Source organism: Schistocerca nitens, chromosome 3 (genome assembly GCF_023898315.1).
Source record: "Schistocerca nitens isolate TAMUIC-IGC-003100 chromosome 3, iqSchNite1.1, whole genome shotgun sequence".
NCBI classification, from domain to species: Eukaryota; Metazoa; Arthropoda; class Insecta; order Orthoptera; family Acrididae; genus Schistocerca; species Schistocerca nitens.
Genome location: NC_064616.1, coordinates 743,280,289 through 743,298,506, shown reverse-complemented (window position 1 = coordinate 743,298,506; position 18,218 = coordinate 743,280,289).

Genomic DNA, 18,218 nt, shown 5'->3' with positions numbered 1-18,218 from the left:
GTAAAACTCTTTCACAGTTTTTAATGAAATCCGTCGCGTGTATACCGCCTTTTTTCAAGGGGTCGAACCGCTCCCTCTGTTTTTCTTCAAGTTTCTTTTCTAATTCCGACACTCTCGTAATCACTTGGCAAGTGGTTGTCGCAAGCGTTTCCACTTCCCTCTTTTTCTCTTCGCAGGTATTAGCCTGCTTCCTCACTTTGGTATCTACTTCGGATACTAAAACCTTTAAAGTTTCCACCTTCTGTTGATCGTCTTTTCTCACTAATTGAATTTGTTCCGTCACCTTATTCTCGATGATCGGAGCAACTGCGTCTCCTACACTTTCCTCGATTCTGCTAATTTCGGAATTAAAACGCGTATTTATGCTCGCAATTTCCGCCTGAACGCCTATCATTTCCTGTTCAAGATTACCGATTTCGGTATTAATCACAAGAATATCTTCTTTGATTTTATCAACTTTTGTGTTAACAACTCCAACATTGTTGTTAACAACATTAATAGCTTTGTTCTGATTGTCTAGCTTCCTGTCAATTTTTCCAGACTGAGCTTTAATTTCTGCCGATTGAGTTTCTATCTTGCTAGACTGAGCCTTGATTTCGTTAATCAAAACATTCAATAAATCAGTTAAATTCCCGGAAACTACCGGTTTTACTTCCGTAGCGGCTTCCTCTTTAATTGTCCCCCCGTATTCGTCATCAAGGGATTCCGATTTGATTTTCACTTCCGATTCCGAAACATTTTCTAATGTTTGGAGTTCCATTTCTGCTCTTTGTTGCGTCTCGGCGGTCGCGTCTTTCATGCTAGCCGCCTGCCCCTGAACAATGGGTACCGCGGTGCGTGTTTCCCACTGTTCGACCGATTGTTCCGTACCCAAGTCTACAAAATTTTGGTAATTGTTGCCTTCACTCATTTTAATAATTTTCAATATAAATAACAAATCTCAAATCTAATTAGGATTCCTCAGACTAATATTCTCGCTGACGTATCGACCATTTCGTAACCAGTACTTTGTTACGAGATTTGCACAATGCAAAAGTCGTGTCCAGAACAACCTCAAATTTGAAGATTGTCCTGTCACCAGGTCGCCACGTGTAACCTCCCCCTCACTTATCGACCTTAATGACAGTGAAAAATTAAACCGCGTGTACCTAATGGGAATTTTGGAAAAGCAATCGTCACCGAAGTTAATCTGTCGGTAAAGAGGGAGGAAAGGGTTACATCTAAATGAAAGGAAAAATGCAAATGAAACTGGTGGAAATTAATTTTGAAAAGGGGTAAAGTTAATAAAGAAAGTAAATGTGCGGCCGTTACGTCAACAATTAACTAGCGGTAATTAGATATTTGAGATTTGGGGGAAATCACGGTCGCCTGTCCTAAGGACAATTACTATAGTAACTGAAAAAGAAAGGTTATTACACATATAATTAGCACTAGAAGCGTGGCAACTGAAGGTTGACACGTGTAGTGTGAAAACTGAAAGTTTGTCAGAAGTAATAAATTTCGCTACACTCTGACTTAATTTAGCAAAAGAATTAATAAATCCGGAAAATCGAAAGTTAATTTAGTGACTGAAGTTAATAGTGAGCTTTCTTTCTGAAGCACATCGAAATCCAGCAGAATACGGTTAGTCTTGGACTACCTCAACAATCATTTCAAAAGCAACTTGACTCTACGCAATTTAGAAACAAGAGATTTAACTTTGAACTTGAATTAAATGATTCTGAATAATTAACAATAGTAAAATTTAGTACATACCAAGCTGAGCTGCAGTCACAGGTAAGCTAAAATATGCTAACAAAACTCGCACTCTTAATTTGTGCTTGTGTAATCTAACTATTGTAGCCAGCTATGCTTTAACTGCACTTTGAAACTAAAGTAATGAAATGCAATGATGGTACTTTAATGCTGGCGTCTGAATTTCAACGACACTCGGTTTCATTTCGGAAAAAGGAAGGGACCCTGCTTGGTAATGCAATTGGGACAATGAGCAACAAAGGTTCATGCTAAGTTGCTGTAATTTTGCGAGGCAAATGGAACAATGTGAAAAGCTGAGGTCTGCCATACAGTTCTGAAACTTTACGTGCTTTTGGTCTTCCTTGTTAGTTGATTGAAGGTTTGAAGCCGTCGATCGAGGAGGTGGCGACAGTCACTCATTGTCGGCCGTCGCTGTTGCAGAAGCTGGATGTTGGCGCGCGTTCTTCTCAACACGGTCACCAGACGAAACGGGCTCTTGATGTGCGCCAGCTAATGCTTCCCGTCCGCGACACCATGTCAGAAACTATCATCGCAAGTCGAGCGCAATTACATGCTGCTAAACCCCGAAAGCGCGGCAACTCGCGGGAGCGTCACACCACACACCTGCTCCACTCGCTACTCCAGCCAGACTCCAACTGCTCTGCCCGCGCTCCACGCGGCAGAGTTAACCCTACCAAAGATCCTACACACTTTGATTCTTCACACGACCTATCGATGTAATCGTTCGATAGCAGTTTTCCCTAGGCAAGACCCAGCGTAAAAATACAAATAATATTTACGAAACAAACCAATTATACATCGACATAAATGCATACATATATATATATATATATATATATATATATATAGTAAACCAATTACAATATATAAAGGCACAGAAATGTCATATATTCAGGTAACAAATTAAGGAAAAAACTTACAGTACAATAGATGGAAATAGGAGGATATGCATTTCCGGCGTTACACCGCCTAACTGTCATAGTACTTGCAGTGGCTGCTGATGCAGTTTGGAATTCCTGTGTGATGGTCTGGATAAATGTCTGCCTATTACACATTACGACCCTCTTCAACTGTCAGCGGTCTCTGTCAGTCAACAGACGATGTCGAAATGTACGCTTTTGTGCTGTACGCGTCCCTTCACGTTTCCACTTCACTATCACAACGGAAACAGTGGACCTAGGGATATTTAGGAGTGTGGAAATCTCGCGTACAGACGTATGACACAAGTGACATCCAATCACCTGACCATGTTCGAAGTCCGTGAGTTCCATGGAGTACCCCATTCTGCTCTCTCACGATGTCTAATGACTACTGAGTTCGCTGATATGGAGTACCTGGCAGTAGGTGGCAGCACAGTGTCATATTTGACAAACGTACGTTTTTGTGGTGTCCGGATACTTTTGATCACATAGTGTTCGGGGCATTGCACAGCAGGATCATAACATCAAGAGAAAACAAGACGGTGACCGGCAAATTCGGAAAAGAAGGTAACTGTTATTGCATAGGAACGAGTAAAGACTTGGCATCTCTTAATATATCGATAACTTAAATTCAGCCAATAAGAAAAACTCATTGCCAGCAGCACGCTGTAATTCTACGGGCGTCATGTTATTAATTTCGTTAGTATTGAAAAATCATCTATTGCGCCAGGTTTGTCAGTATACACTTCGCTTTTTAGTGTTCGCCACAAATTAAAATCACATTATGTTAAACCAGGGATCTTGGGGGCCAGAGGCCTCTACTAACAAGTCTCTCTTCAGGGAACGCATTGGTGATGTTGGCCATACTTTGGTTGGATGTGTGAGCGGTTGCTCCATCTGATTGGAATACTGCATACAGCTTCTCTCCATCTGTTAACTATGCATTCCGTCATGAACCAAAAATGAGTTTAATGTTCTAGCCCTGATGAGAAAATACTTAGAGGAAATATAGCCTATGTCATACTAATACAGGATTTTCACAATAAGTAACGATATTCCAGCTATGTGAAAGCGGGTTCGTGCCCCAATTTATTGTGTTTTCGAAAAAAACTCCTGTAAAAGTGAGAAATCTATATTTTGCGTGAGGAATTCGAAGTATATGGTCTACAACATCCCTGTCTCAGACTGGTTAAAGTGGATTTTTTTTAAGATTTGCGGTCTATGTCGAGGTGTAATTGGTTAGAACTACTATGTACTAGAGATGGGGGATCCGCTCTTGAACTAATTCATAGAGTTCAATCTTTCAAAGGAGTGAACAATCAGTGATTCAGAAAAAAAGAACGGTAGCTCCAAACGTTTCCCACGGCAGAGAGAGAGAGAGAGAGAGAGACGGAGCATATCAGCAGCGCCTCTGCTGGTCAGAGCACAGTGCACGCCACACAACACAGCCAGCGCCGGCCTCTGCCCTGATTCTACCTTGGCTGCCTGCATTGTGCAGTGCCCCATTGGATTTTGTGTTTCACATATGCCGGGCCATCTCTGTGCGTCGTCTGCCGTGTGCACTGTGCCGTGTCTGGCGCAGCTTAACTTTGCATCGCACTCTGTCGGCGATCGTTTCAGTCGCACGTCCTGCCCTCTGGGCAGTTGATGCGAGCAACAGGACAGAGAGCCACCTAGCGGATAACATAGGAACTACTTGCAAAAACCTGCTCGCAAGGGAACGGACAATTTGGCTCCGAGCGGGTGAGTTCACCGCTTCCCCCACCCTCGGAACTCGCCCGCTCACCGCTCACCCCACCATCTCGACTCTAGCCAGAGCGTCGAGCAAAGCGACTCTGGTGTCACTCTGGTCTCTGCGGTCTCAGCTCACGCGGTAATAAATCTCGCGGCTCGACCTGCTCGACTCAGCGCCTCTGCATCGGAGTTTGTCCCCACTGGATATTGTTCTTCGTAGTAATACCGCTATTTATATTACATTATTATGTTATGTATACATCAATTGTTTTTATTTTATTTTTATTTGTTTAAACTGATTAGATTAGGTTCCTGATGACTCCTCTTACTATAGGATTTTTATTATGGACACTCGAATTTACGCTTTAATTACGAGCGAACCGATAAACGTATCGCAAAATGTGATACACCAATATTTTCCTTGTTTTATTCTGCGTAAGGCTATATGCAGCACTTTCGTTTTACAGTCAAATTTATATTTTTTTTCTTATTCTGGTACGGATTTTGCGATTTTAGGCGTCTTCGAAAGGAAAAATATATGGCTTGCGATGTATATGTATGAGGTTAATGAAATTTTAATACATTATAGCCAAATATATTGTTAATGTAAATCTCAAGTTACAACATTTTCCGATCACCCAAAAAACCACGCTAGTGCAAAATAAATCAATAATCAAAAACTTTGTCATATCATGGAAATTTCAATAAACAATACAAAATTCTTACTCATTATCTGTGTTACTTCAAAATAGGATCAAATAAGATCAAAATACAGGTATAGTACTGGAATAAACCAAGTTTAAAGGGCAATGTGCCTTTCATTTATTTTCTTTTGTAAATGAGTGGTGAGTCATGAAAAAGAGCTAATTCATTTCAGGGAGTGAACAGTTCTGATCCAATCTCTGAAAAGAACAGTTTTGCCCATCTCTACTACGTACACCCAAGCTGCGCCTGCTTGACTTGCAGTGTATACGGACAGCAGCCGATCAGAAGTGACGGCATATTTTCACGTGACCAGCGGGTGCAAAGAAAGGATTTTGGCTACTGGCTAGCTGTGTCTTGTCTGTGGCCTTGGGGACTGGCGAAGTAACCAGCATGCTGGGTGGGCGACAACATAAGCAGACGTGTGTGTTGCATGGGAAGATTCAATATAATGGGTGTTTACACTGGACGATTATTCCACCCATGTAAATTGATCAGTTAACTGCTTGGTGACAGTCTCTCCAGCCTCTGAGTGTTCGGTAGGGCTGGCGGGTGGATGCCAGGGATCGGCGTGCAGCTGCCAATGCATTTGCGAGTCTTTCCTGACCAGTGCTCAGCGGTGATGTGATGTCTCGGGCGAAGGCGCGTTGTGGTCAGGAACCCAGTGCCGGAGGGCGTGAGGTTACCCCAGTGTGGCAGATGGCGCAATCTTTGCGATCGCAAGTATGTGTGATGGGTTGGATTTTTTCACCAGATACGTTTAGTGAAACCATTGCGGTGGAGAAGGGTGCTTGTGTTCTCAAACATCGGTGCATACAAGACGTCAGATATATTTAGTGCAACGACCTATTTTTGCGGAAATTTAATTACTCAATCTGCATAAAGTTTGTGCATAATACTCAAACGTTGAAAATATGTTTGATTGTAATTAAAGATCATTATAAAGTGGTGGCGAGTGCTACAAGCAATCTATTTGACTCCTGTAAACTGTTAAATAATTAAATTGATAGGCTAGTGCAAATGGGCTATTCCCTCTAGTTTTGATATCCAAATTGCATCACCTCTCCCTTTGTCCCCAGCATTAGCCAATAGGAACAGAGTATCCTGAGGAGAGATGACTATCACCATCTGTGTGTTTGGAGACCTTGGTCCACGCACAAACAGGAAGTAGCCACTTGGGAGAGTGACAGGGAGATATATATATATATATATATATATATATATATATATATATATATATAGAGAGAGAGAGAGAGAGAGAGAGAGAGAGAGAGAGAGAGAGAGAGACAGCATGTGTTTTGACAGGAACTTCCAAGATATAAATATCAAACAGTTGTCGCCACATGATGCTTTGTCCGACAGGAAGTAACTGGAATGATGAGAGGGAAGGGAGGAGGGGACTGATGGGAAGAGGGGTGGGGAGGTTGCTTTTCCCAGCGTCCTCTGCTGTTGGTATTGTGAACTACCTCAATCAGTACCTGCACAGCAGGGCGAGCACAGAGAGCATCTGCTTTCACTGACATGGTATGGTAGGTGTTAGTTTGACAGCAAAGCAAGGAGTAAGTCTGGTATCAAAGGGGCGCTGGCATCTGATGCTTTGTTTGGGGATTGAGTAATAGGCGACTGTGGTCTGCCACCAACATCCAGTGCAATGAAATGAGCAGCAAGCAGCAGCAGCGCTGGTGGCAGTGCCACACATCCAAGGCAATAGTTGGAATAACTGCCATGCAAGTACATATTTTCATACCATGTGTCCTGAATGGTGTGTGTGTGTGTGTGTGTGTGTGTGTGTGTGTGTGTGTAAGCTCCTCAGCAACTATTTGACTTGCAGATTGGTAGGAGGCAACTCTTCCTACGCTTCAGTGATAGATTGCTGCCCTATCCCTTCATACAATGTATGTATGTGTGTGTGCCAGTTCCTCAGCAACTACACTCCTGGAAATTGAAATAAGAACACCGTGAATTCATTGTCCCAGGAAGGGGAAACTTTATTGACACATTCCTGGGGTCAGATACATCACATGATCACACTGACAGAACCACAGGCACATAGACACAGGTAACAGAGCATGCACAATGTCGGCACTAGTACAGTGTATATCCACCTTTCGCAGCAATGCAGGCTGCTATTCTCCCATGGAGACGATCGTAGAGATGCTGGATGTAGTCCTGTGGAACGGCTTGCCATGCCATTTCCACCTGGCGCCTCAGTTGGACCAGCGTTCGTGCTGGACGTGCAGACCGCGTGAGACGACGCTTCATCCAGTCCCAAACATGCTCAATGGGGGACAGATCCGGAGATCTTGCTGGCCAGGGTAGTTGACTTACACCTTCTAGAGCACGTTGGGTGGCACGGGATACATGCGGACGTGCATTGTCCTGTTGGAACAGCAAGTTCCCTTGCCGGTCTAGGAATGGTAGAACGATGGGTTCGATGACGGTTTGGATGTACCGTGCACTATTCAGTGTCCCCTCGACGATCACCAGTGGTGTACGGCCAGTGTAGGAGATCGCTCCCCACACCATGATGCCAGGTGTTGGCCCTGTGTGCCTCGGTCGTATGCAGTCCTGATTGTGGCGCTCACCTGCACGGCGCCAAACACGCATACGACCATCATTGGCACCAAGGCAGAAGCGACTCTCATCGCTGAAGACGACACGTCTCCATTCGTCCCTCCATTCACGCCTGTCGCGACACCACTGGAGGCGGGCTGCACGATGTTGGGGCGTGAGCGGAAGACGGCCTAACGGTGTGCAGGACCGTAGCCCAGCTTCATGGAGACGGTTGCGAATGGTCCTCGCCGATACCCCAGGAGCAACAGTGTCCCTAATTTGCTGGGAAGTGGCGGTGCGGTCCCCTACGGCACTGCGTAGGATCCTACGGTCTTGGCGTGCATCCGTGCGTCGCTGCGGTCCGGTCCCAGGTCGACGGACACGTGCACCTTCCGCCGACCACTGGCGACAACATCGATGTACTGTGGAGACCTCACGCCCCACGTGTTGAGCAATTCGGCGGTACGTCCACCCGGCCTCCCGCATGCCCACTATACGCCCTCGCTCAAAGTCCGTCAACTGCACATACGGTTCACGTCCACGCTGTCGCGGCATGCTACCAGTGTTAAAGTCTGCGTTGGAGCTCCGTATGCCACGGCAAACTGGCTGACACTGACGGCGGCGGTGCACAAATGCTGCGCAGCTAGCGGCATTCGACGGCCAACACCGCGGTTCCTGGTGTGTCCGCTGTGCCGTGCGTGTGATCATTGCTTGTACAGCCCTCTCGCAGTGTCCGGAGCAAGTATGGTGGGTCTGACACACCGGTGTCAATGTGTTCTTTTTTCCATTTCCGGGAGTGTATTTCACTTGTAGAAAGGTAGGAGGCGACTCTTCATAGACTTCAGTATGTCTGTGAACGGATTTTGTAGTATATTTTCGTAGTTTATCTTCAGGTTTAGTAGAATGTTTTCGTAGTTTGTGTTTGCGATCGGATGTCGTACTATTTTTTTCATAGTTTGTGTTCAAATTTCGTAGTATACTTCCATAGTTTGTGTTCAGACTTTCTATCAACTGTTTTGAGATTCTGGAATATGTCTGACTCAAATAAAATACATTAACGCACATATGACGACCAAGACAAAAATATCTTCGTATCTTATCCTGATTTTCCACAGCAACATCATAGAATATGAACACAGTGTTTGGCTTCACTTTTTGCGATGGGGGGATATCACTGCTTTTAGTGCTTTCTTCTTGTTGTTGTTGTGGTATACGTACCCCAGATGCTGCCTGAGCTCGACCACCAGCTGGAGGCTGGGAGAGAGCAGTAGCAGGAGGCTATCCTGGAGCAGCCTCCTGCGATTAATGATTTTCCATTGCAACTGCCCACATGTAAGTAGATACTCTAGTTTAAAAAATTTGTTTTCGTACTACTTTTGTATGTGTTTTTTTTTCTACATGACTCTGTTGTTTCTGTATCAGTAGATGATTGAGACGAGCTTGATAATTGGATCTGTACTACCTCTGTCACTGATATGCCAGAGTGGGTGCAAGAGATGGAGTGAGAGTTATGGTCACATGATATTGAATCATCTATGCCTGAGTTGGTGGAGGTGGTTGTTAATGCAGAGCTTTGGGATACGATATTGGATGTAGAGGTTTGAGATACTATATCGTCATGGAAGCAGTGAGATTTCAATACTTTATGTACCAATTATTATTTTTTGTAGCACATATAATCAGTGTTCTTTCTTGGCAGCAGCAGGTGAGTTTATAACATGTGTACTTTCCCTCTCTCACTCCCTGTCTCCAACTACTCCTTTACAGCACTATTCCGTGGTGCAAGTACCAGAAACAAAGAAGGCTTCATCAAAACGTGGTCCTGCCAGACACACGTCACCCATTAGAACGAGGCTTGTGGCTGCATGGGTCTCTACCTCAGCTCCTGCCACCCCTGCCAAAGTGCCGCTCTGGCAACCGTGGACTTCCACCCCTCTGGCTATTGGCTCAGAGCTGGCAGCTGCCAGTACTCCTCACCAAGAGTCATTCCCACAGCCTGGGTGATCACACTGGCCTGATGCAGCTGCACCCCACCATCGGCGACCTCGTGTGTATATGGCACCATGTCACAGACCTCATTGCTTCACCCATAGCCAGCCCCACCTACAGGATGGTCGCAGTCCTTGGCTGCTACTAATAGTGACACTGTAGCTAGCAGCAGTTCCCTCTCCGCCCCCCCCCCCCCACTATTATAGACGGACATAAGGTTAATAATGTGTTGCCACAGCTAAACTATGAGGAGGTTGAGGATGCATTTGAGGAGAGCTTCTCGTTTTCTCATGTAGAGGACCCAGCAGGAGGGCATAGAGACTCGATCGGTTTTCTGAAAGTGTGCCTTCCTGTTCTGGAAACGTAGCTCTTCAAAATCATTAATAATCTGTGGTACCCCGCCCCCCTCCCTATAAATTACTGAGTGGTGCTATGTTGTGAACTCATGCATCCACTCAGGCTGGATTCAGGTACTGAGGAGAAGAGTATCGTCTATATTTGGGGGAATATGGCGTGACATCACGGAGCACCCCAGTCACTAACTGGTTTCATGATACCATCTTGAGTGCTATACAGGCCAAGTTTTCCAAGATGAAAATGAAAGGCTCAGGTAAAATACTCAGCTGAGTAATACATCTGCACATCCTTAAACATGTCTTTCATCCAATAAATGGGAGTCCAGCTATATCAAGCTTCCTAAGGCTGTAGCTGATAAGAAGACATGTATAAATGTCCAAAATAAATAAGACGACTATTGTTTTATATGGTCAGTCCTGGCTTGTGAAAGAAATTATAAGGAAGATCCGCAGCACACATCTTGATATGGTAGAGATATTGACATTCATGGGTGTTAGAAATTTGACGGTATCGAGTTCCCCATTAAGATCCAGAAGTTTCCTAAATTTGAAGCACAGAATACCGGTATATCAGTTCATGTTTATAGGATGAAGGAGAGCAAGTTACATAAAGAAGTTAAGTTACAAACAAATTTGTTGGAGCTTTCCATTTCTCTGAATTCGTCGATCAGCATAAGCTGCATATAAACGTGCTGCTATTCTCAAAATGAAACGATTATCACTACATCTGGATCACAGATATGTCCCACTGCTTTCATCTCAACTGAGTAAACACAACTGTAAAAAGCACATTTGCTTAAAGTGCTAAATGCATTTTCCACTAGCGACTTATTAGAAAAACATATATGGATTGCTCTATTAGGAAACCGGTACATGTTGTCACGCCACTAAGGAAAATAACGCCCACCATCAGGAGTGTTGCCCTTTTGTAGTGTATGCTGACTCTGAGTACCAGGCTGCATGTTCATGATTCGACTTTTAGCCACCACAAATCATATGTTGTGGAAAAATCCTGTGATTTGGCTGCTCACTAAGCTCGAAAAGCTTTCATGGGGGGCTGGTAAGCTTTACAGCCCCAACATTCCTATGACCAATTTAAAGGAGAATAATGATTTGTACAAGAAGGTGGTTGACTGTCATGTCTGTGGGCTGCTGTTAGGAAAGCGGGAACTCCTCGTATGGACCATTGCCATCTAACTGGGAAGTTCTGCAGTGCCATCCATAACAATTGCAACCTGAAGTATAAATTAGCATGACACACACCCATCTTCTTCCATAGTTTGAGCAGGTATAATGCTCACTTTCTTGTTGAGTACTTGACTGAGTTCGGTATGGAGCAGGATCAGGTCAGTCACCTGACGGACTATTGAAAAAAAAATTAATTCCCCAAACGAATGATGCTCATCTACATCACACCTAATGGTGTGTGGCGGAGGGTACTTTCGGTACCACTATCTGATCCCTCCAACCCTGTTCCACTCGCGAATAGTGCGTGGTAAGAATGATTGTCGGTAAGCCTCTGTATTGGCTCTAATTCCTCGAATTTTCTCCTCGTGCTCAATAAGCGAGATGTATGTGGGGGGAAGTAATATGTTGTTTGACTTCTCCTGAAATGTGCTGTCCCGAAATTTCAATAGTAAATCTCTCCGTGATGCACAACGTCTCTCTTCTAACGTCTGCCAGTGGAGTTTGTTTAGCATCTCTGTAACGCTCTCTCCCCAGCTAAACGATCCCGTGACGAAACGCGCAGCTCTTCGTTGGATCTTCTCTATCTCCTCTATCAGCCCTACCTGATAGGGATCCCAGATAGATGAACAATACTCAAGAATCGGGCGAACAAGCACCTTATAAGTCACTTCTATCGTGGATGACTAACATTTCCTTAAGATTCTTCCGATGAATTTGAGTCTTGTGTCTGCTTTTCCTACTGTTTTATCTGGTCATTCCACTTAAGGTCGGTCTGGATGGTTACGCCTAGATATTTTACGGCAGACGCTGTCACCAGCTGTTCGTCACCAATAGTGTAGCTGTACAGTAGTGGATTTCTTTTCCTATGTATGCGCAATATGTTACATTTATTTACGTTCAGGGCCAACTGCCAGAGTCTGCACCATTCATCAATTCTCTGCAGGTCGTTCTGTAAATTCTTACTATCTTCTGGCGTTGCTACTTTGATATAAACAACTGCAACATCTGCGAATAGCCGTAAAGAGCATCCGACGCTTTCTACTAGATCATTTATATACATATTATGAACATCAACGGTCCTATCACACTTCCCTGTGGTACTCCGGATATTACCTTCACATCTGTCGATTTAGTTCCGTTAACAGGGACGTGTTGAGTTCTATCTGCAAGAAAGTCTTGAATCCAATCGCAGGTCTCCTCCGATACTCTGTAAGCTCGTATTTTTTTCATTAAACGGCGATGGGGGACGGTGTCAAATGCCTTACTGAAATTGAGGAACACGGCATCAGTCTGAGCGCCGTTGTCCACTGCGCTGTGGATCTCATGAAGGAACAGAGCGAGCTGAGTTTCGCAGGATCTATGTTTGCGGAGTCCATGTTGATTTTTATAGAGGAGCTGTTCATTTTCCAAGAACGTCATAATTCTTGAGCATAAAACATGTTCCGTAATTCTACAACAGATTGACGTCAACGATATAGGTCTATAATTGTGTGAATCTGTCTTACAGCCTTTCTTAAAAACGGGAATGACCTGCGCTTTTTTCCAGTCGTTAGGTACCTCTCCTTGCTCAAGCGATTTACAATAAATTACTGCTAGAAGGGGAGCAAATTCTTTCGCATAATCTTTATAGAAACTTATAGCTATCTCATCTGGTCCTGAAGCCTTTCCACTACTAAGCGATTGCAGCTGCTTTTTAATTCCGTAATCGGTTATCTCAATATCTGCCATATCGACGTTCGCTCGACAATTGAAAGGGGGGACAGTGTTACGATGTTCCGCGATGAAACAACTTCGGAAGACCGAATTCAGTATTTCGACCTTCTCTCTGTTATCTTCCGTTTCTCTACCGGTGTGGTCGCTGAGACAATGAATAGATGATTTTGACCCACTTACTGATTTTACATACGACCAAAATCTCTTAGGGTTTTTACTCAGGTCGGTTGACAACGTCTTACTTTCGAAATCACTGAACGCTTATCTCATTGCTGTCTTTACGCTCATTTTCGCTACCTCAGCTTTTGTTTGTCAGCTAGATTTTTACTTCTCATGAATCTGACATGAAGTGCTCTTTGTTTACGCAGCGCTTTTCTAACACTGCTACTAAGCCATGGTGGATCTTTCCCATCCCTGAGAACATTACTCGGAACATACACTCCTGGAAATGGAAAAAAGAACACATTGACACCGGTGTGTCAGACCCACCATACTTGCTCCGGACACTGCGAGAGGGCTGTACAAGCAATGATCACACGCACGGCACAGCGGACACACCAGGAACCGCGGTGTTGGCCGTCGAATGGCGTTAGCTGCGCAGCATTTGTGCACCGCCGCCGTCAGTGTCAGCCAGTTTGCCGTGGCATACGGAGCTCCATCGCAGTCTTTAACACTGGTAGCATGCCGCGACAGCATGGACGTGAACCGTATGTGCAGTTGACGGACTTTGAGCGAGGGCGTATAGTGGGCATGCGGGAGGCCGGGTGGACGTACCGCCGAATTGCTCAACACGTGGGGCGTGAGGTCTCCACAGTACATCGATGTTGTCGCCAGTGGTCGGCGGAAGGTGCACGTGTCCGTCGACCTGGGACCGGACCGCAGCGACGCACGGATGCACGCCAAGACCGTAGGATCCTACGCAGTGCCGTAGGGGACCGCACCGCCACTTCCCAGCAAATTAGGGACACTGTTGCTCCTGGGGTATCGGCGAGGACCATCGCAACCGTCTCCATGAAGCTGGGCTACGGTCCCGCACACCGTTAGGCCGTCTTCCGCTCACGCCCCAACATCGTGCAGCCCGCCTCCAGTGGTGTCGCGACAGGCGTGAATGGAGGGACGAATGGAGACGTGTCGTCTTCAGCGATGAGAGTCGCTTCTGCCTTGGTGCCAACGATGGTCGTATGCGTGTTTGGCGCCGTGCAGGTGAGCGCCACAATCAGGACTGCATACGACCGAGGCACACAGGGCCAACACCCGGCATCATGGTGTGGGGAGCGATCTCCTACACTGGCCGTACACCACTGGTGATCGTCAAGGGGACACTGAATAGTGCATGGTACATCCAAACCGTCATCGAACCCATCGTTCTACCATTCCTAGACCGGCAAGGGAACTTGCTGTTCCAACAGGACAGTGCACGTCCGCATGTATCCCTTGCCACCCAACGTGCTCTAGAAGGTGTAAGTCAACTACCCTGGCCAGCAAGATCTCCGGATCTGTCCCCCATTGAGCATGTTTGGGACTGGATGAAGCGTCGTCTCACGCGGTCTGCACGTCCAGCACGAACGCTGGTCCAACTGAGGCGCCAGGTGGAAATGGCATGGCAAGCCATTCCACAGGACTACATCCAGCATCTCTACGATCGTCTCCATGGGAGAATAGCAGCCTGCATTGCTGCGAAAGGTGGATATACACTGTACTAGTGCCGACATTGTGCATGCTCTGTTGCCTGTGTCTATGTGCCTGTGGTTCTGTCAGTGTGATCATGTGATGTATCTGACCCCAGGAATGTGTCAATAAAGTTTCCCCTTCCTGGGACAATGAATTCACGGTGTTCTTATTTCAATTTACAGGAGTGTACTTGTCTAGTGCATATTGAACGATGCCTTCGATTTTTTTCCATTTGTTTTCCACATCTTCATCCTCATCACAGGATATTTGGTGCTGACTGCTGAGATATTCTGAAATTTGTATCCTGTCACCATTGCTGAGCAAATATATCTTCCTACCTTTCTTAACATTCCTTGTAGGACCCGTCCTCACAGATGCTGTCACAGCCTTATGATCACTGATACCTTCCTCTACGTGATTTTTACTGATTCGATAAGTTCAGGTCTGTTTGCTGCCAGGAGGTCTAAGACGTTACCCTCACGAGTTGGTTCTGCAAATATCTGCTCAAGGTAATTTTCGGACAAAATATCCAGAACAAAGCCACACGATTTCCTGCCTCTGCCACCAGTTTTAATGGCATAACACTCCCAATCTATACCTGGCAAGTTGAAGTCACCCCCTATTACAGCCGGCCGCGGTGGTCTCGCGGTTCTAGGCGCGCAGTCCGGAACCGTGGGACTGCTACGGTCGCAGGTTCGAATCCTGCCTCGGGCATGGATGTGTGTGATGTCCTTAGGTTAGTTAGGTTTAAGTAGTTCTAAGTTCTAGGGGACTGATAACCACAGCAGTTGAGTCCCATAGTGCTCAGAGCCATTTGAACCATTTGAACCCCTATTACAACGGCATGATCAGGAAAATTACTAATGATATTCTGCAAGCTCTGTCTGAAGCATTCTACAACTACATATCATGACCCAGGTGGTCTATAAAAGCATCCGATCACCATTTTTGACCGTTCGTTTGATACTCAATTTCACCCAGATTAATTCACATTCGGAATCCCTGATAACCTCGCTAGATTTTATCGAATTTTTTACTGCAATAAACACGGCGCCACCATTGGCGACTAACCTATCCTCTCGATAAATATTCCAGTCTGAACTTAGGATTTCGTTGTCATTGACGACTGGCTTCAACCTTCAATAAGCGATACTAATTCTGGGACCTTTCCTTGGATGCTCCTGCAGTTTACTAAAATCATATTAATCTTTTCTATTTCTGATCTGCGAGGACCTAGGTTGTCTGAGGTCGCTGTGGCTGATTTAACACGCAAATCGTGTTTTCTCCCAAGGGAGGGGTCCTCTAGCCTAAAAAAGCCGCATGTGCACGTCACACGTACTCCGCTACCCTAGTAGCCACGTCCTGCGTGTAGTACAAGCCTGACCTATTAAGGGGACCCCTACAATTCTGCACCCGATAACGGAGGTCGAGAAATTCGCATCCGATACCGTCGCAGAGCCGTCTGAACCTCTGGTTTACACCTTCCACTCTGCTCCAAACCAGAAGACCGCGATCAACCCTGGGTACGATGCTATAAATAGACAACTTAGCCTGCACCTCGCGTGCGTTGCTAGTTGCCTTTACCAATTCAGTCAGCCACCGAAAGGTGCCGAGGATGGCCTCAGAACCCAAGCGGCAGGCGTCATTCGTGCCGACATGTGCCACTACATGCCAAGAATTATGCTCTTCTTCCTGGACTCATTATGTTTTATGCCGGCACCACTCAAGAAACTTGTTGAAACACTGTCTCAGGGGAATATGCGCATTACTCGAGGTGTGTATTCCGATGACACAGTTTCAACTTGTGATGGAGAAGGGTGTTTTCCCATACGAGTATCTGGATTGTATGGGAAAACTCAATAATACCCGACTACCGACATAACTGCATTCACCAGCAACATTACAGGCGATACTGTATCGGATGCAGAGCATGACCATGCTATGAATGATTGGCAGGAGTTTAACATCAGCACTTTAGGAGAATATGCAAAATTTTGCATGGGCAAAGACATGCGTTTGCTTGCAGATGTTTTTGAGAAATTCTGACGTAAATATATGACCACATATGCTCTGGATGCTGCCTTTTTCTGCACAGCACCCGGTTTGTCTTGTGGCGCTATGTTCAAAAAAACGAAGTGTAGCATCGAATTATTGACTGGTGCTGACATGCTTCTTTTTATTTCTACGAGGGATCCATGGCAGACTTTGTCAATGTGTCCATAGCCCTTCAAAGGCCAATAACCCGCGGATGTATTAGAAGTTCAGTGCAGCTGACGATTCGAGATACATCATGTATTTTGATGTGAATACCTTGTATGGGCACGCCATGCAACAATCGCTGCCGATTGGCGAGTTTTGATGACTATCCAAAGTCGAATGCGTCGGATTAGATGGGAATATCCATGGTGTGGTGGCTGATTCCTGTGTGGAGAATTTCGAGGAGGCGGACCTCAAATATCCCATTATTTCGCATGATGCACACAGTGACTTGCCGCTATGTCCAGAGCAACTAGTACCGCGAGGAGGCCCCATCTCCAAACTGATCACAACGCTGAGGAATAACCCAATATACGTCATGCATTACAGAAACCTCCAGAAGTGTCTCAGCTAATGGATGGAGCTGGTTAGAATCATCTATGCTATCTCCTTCAAGCAGACACACTGATTGGAGGAGTATATTGATTTAAATACCGAGAAGAGGGCTTCTGGGAAGAATGATTTCGAAAACGATTTTTTAAAATTGATGAATAAAGCAATTTTCGACAAAACAATGGGAATTTTGAGGAAAACACAGCGAAATTCTTATTAGATCACAATGGGATGGGCGATGGAGCGTAAGGAAATGTATCGCCAGGCCAAATTTTAAATGGGTCACTATCTTCAATAAGAGCTTTGTGGCTATGGAGATGAGAAGACTGCAGTCGAGTTCGTGAAGCCTGTATATGTGGAGATGTCCATGTTAGACCTGTCCAAACTCCACACGTACTGATTGCATAATAAGTTTCCGAAAATTCATTTCGCTGATTCAAAGTTGGATGATGATGATGATGATGTATAGTAGAGGGACGTTCAACTGCGCGGTCATCAGCGCCCGTACAAAGTTTGACACAGTCCTGTTTTTATCTGAATCCAATCTAGCAGCTGTCACAAATGATGATGATGAAATGATGAGGACAACATAAACACCCAGTCCCCAGGCAGAGAAAACCCCCAACCCAGCCGGGAATCGAACCCTGGACCCCGTGATGCAGAGGCAGCAACGCTAGCCACTAGACCACGAGCTTCGGTCTTTTACATGGATCCAGATAGCTTCATGTATTAGGTGAAGGACTGTGATCCATATGAAGTAATGTGGTGCCACATCAATGCATTAGACATGTCTTCCTATGTGGCTGATACTCCTTGTGGGTCTTAGATCCAAAATGTATCTGTATCACACACTGGGCGGCAACACCCAGAGGCAAACAAATGGTGTCAATCATGCAGCGTCAAGGGCACTCATGGTTAAAGATTACTTGCAGTGCCTGTACAGCGGTGTTTGTTTGCCCGCATCTCGTGGTCGTGCGGTAGCGTTCTCGCTTCCCACGCCCGGGTTCCCGGGTTCGATTCCCGGCGGGGTCAGGGATTTTCTCTGCCT